This window comes from Macaca nemestrina, chromosome 10 (genome assembly GCF_043159975.1).
Source record: "Macaca nemestrina isolate mMacNem1 chromosome 10, mMacNem.hap1, whole genome shotgun sequence".
Taxonomy (NCBI): Eukaryota; Metazoa; Chordata; class Mammalia; order Primates; family Cercopithecidae; genus Macaca; species Macaca nemestrina.
This window is the reverse complement of record NC_092134.1, coordinates 56,464,119-56,467,065: the sequence shown is the minus strand read 5'-3', so window position 1 is coordinate 56,467,065 and position 2,947 is coordinate 56,464,119.

Sequence of the window (2,947 nt, the reverse complement as noted above, 5' to 3'; positions counted from 1 at the left end):
AGTCCCAATGTCCAGGCTACACTCCACACCAATTAAATGCAAATGTTTGAAGTGGATTTGGAACTCAGTGTTTTTTTTTTGTTTGTTTTGTTTTGTTTTGTTTTAAGCTTCCAAGGAAATTCCAAGTTTGGGAACTCTTGATCTAGAACCATGGATTGCATTTTTGGTAGTTTTCTCCCCAGCATTTAACTGGTTTATAGTATGTAATATTCAGTTACATGAGATTACACTTTTTTTTTAAACACCCTATTTTTGAGGAGTCACCAGAAATTTGTTTCTCAAGATTAGAAGCTTAATGAAATTCAGGTTGTGTTCAACTAGAGATTCATTTTTAATGGGTTTTGGATTTCTGAGCCTACTGTGATATTTCCTAACATTTTTTCTTAATTTGTGTGTGTGTATATATACACATATATATTTTATATTTTGTTTTTATATTATATTTATATTATGTTTATAGATATATATTTCCACTTGCAACCCTTCCAATACCTTCACTCTCTGTACTTTCTCTATTTTTTTCCCCTGTGGATTTCATCTGACTGGAAGTACTTCTTCTATTTATATCACTAGTACATGTTTAAAGAATGCCTATCATTCTAGTCTATTACTATTAAGTTGGTCATACTATATTGACATTAAGACAAAAACTCAGAAGCAGGAAAACCTTTTAAACTGTACTGTAAATAAAGGAAATCCAAACAAAGACACTACCTGTCTTGTGATCTGAGTTCCTACAGAAGGGGTAGAAAAGTGATATCCCAATGGGGCCAGTCAGGAAGTTTAAAGAAATGAAATGGATCAGTGTTTGAGAAAAGAACGAGAGGGAAAAAGATACAGAAGGAAGCTAGAGAAAGAGGGAAGATAGAATAAACAATGTCTGTTGTTGCCAGATTTTCCAATTTTTAATGAAAGGCCAGTTAAGTGTCTATATATATTTTTAATGTCTGCCAAAAAATATTAAACCACTGTGTTATTCAAACAAAATATGTCTGTGCTTAGAAGTCAATCCACTGGCCTCCCATAGCCAACATTTTAAGCACAGACAGCAGTGCATCTAAAGGGGTGAGCATCCTCACGTGACTCTCCTTGGAATCTAGCCTTAATTAGAATGATAGCAGATGATGCAATCCTAATTTTCTTTTTTTGAGATGGGGGTTTCACTATGTCATCCAGGCTGGACTAGAACCCTTGGGCTTAAGGGATCCTCTCATCTCAGCCTTCCAAGAAGCTGGGACTACAGAAACACGCCACTGGACCCGGCTCTCTGATTTTGTTTTTAATTTGAAAGAAAAGCTCATTGGTTTCGTGACATCAGCAATACATTAAGATTATTTAATGTGACTATTTATCATGCTTTGTTTATATTACAGCATGATAAAATATATATATTTTCTGAAGCATAATTGTTTAATCTTATGACTGGGGATACTATTATAATACAACAATTCTGCATTAATTAGTATAATTGCCTGGAGTACTATTTTGTTTGTTCTGTGTAGCTAACATTTATTCTCTATTAACAGTATCAGTCAGTAAAGAATTAGGGGATGAAGACTAATCCATGGCTATAAAAACTGTCATGGAATTGTGACGACAGTGGCTTTTGAGATAGAACAGTTGTTGAGGGACAGGATTTAAGAGTGAGCAGAAGGATGAGAGTCCAGGAAAACTGAGTTCATACCTGTTGGTGGGAAACTGGTGGAGTTATTTACTTAAAAGAGGCTTTAGTATGAATAGGGGAATTCAAGATTCCATTTTTATGAATATTTTTATCTCTTGCTTTATTCTAGTCATCATCTATTAAACTTAAAGAAGACATTCCTTTTTTCTTTGTTGTTTTATTATTGACAAAATGTGTAGGACAAATTCACCGTTTCTCTGACATTCTTCCCCTACTGCCCTTCAGCTTTCATTTCCTTTGTGCTAGATTACTAGAATTACAGTAATAGTATACACTGGCTGTAGTTGATTACTTCTAATACTCTGTTTTTTTTGAGACGGGGTCTGGCTCTGTCGCCCAGGCTGGAGTGCAGTGGCGCGATCTCTGCTCGCAGCAAGCCCCGCCTCCCGGGTTCACGCCATTCTCTTGCCTCAGCCTCCCTATAGCTGGGACTACAGGCACCCGCCCCTCGCCGGGCTAGTTTTTTGTATTTTTTAGTGGAGACGCGGTTTCACCGTGTTAGCCAGGATGGTCTCGATCTCCTGACCTCGTGATCCGCCCGTCTCGGCCTCCCAAAGTGCTGGGATTACAGGCGTGAGCCACCGTGCCCAGCCAATTACTTCTGATATTCTAGAGTGTTAAGATGCGTTACCTGCAAGACCCTGTGGCTAGAAGCATAATCTTTTTTTTTTTTTTTTCCTTTTGCTTAGCCACTGACTTACAAAATGTGATCTCTCAATAAACTTATTACCACTTTCCTTTCCGCTCTACCCTCTGGTCAGTTTCCTGAAGTTTGCTAACAGTAAGCTCTTTATTTCACAAAATAAAAGTAATACGCAAAAAAGGCCAGTTTATTTTAGCTCCTTGTGTAACTAAGGTGAAAAAGAAGTGATGATGATAATCCCTCATTTTCTAACATCATCACATTTGGTAGCTGGCAGGGATTAAAAACACGGCTGGGGCTGGGCGCGGTGGCTCAAGCCTGTAATCCCAGCACTTTGGGAGGCCGAGACGGGCGGATCACGAGGTCAGGAGCTCGAGACCATCCTGGCTAACACGGTGAAACCCCGTCTCTACTAAAAAATATAAAAAACTAGCCGGGCGAGGTGGCGGGCGCCTGTAGTCCCAGCTACTCGGAAGGCTGAGGCAGGAGAATGGCGTGAACCCGGGAGGCGGAGCTTGCAGTGAGCTGAGATCTGGCCACTGCACTCCAGCCTGGGCGACAGAGCGAGACTCCGTCTCAAAAAAAAAAAATAAAATAAAATAAAAAATAAAAACACGGCT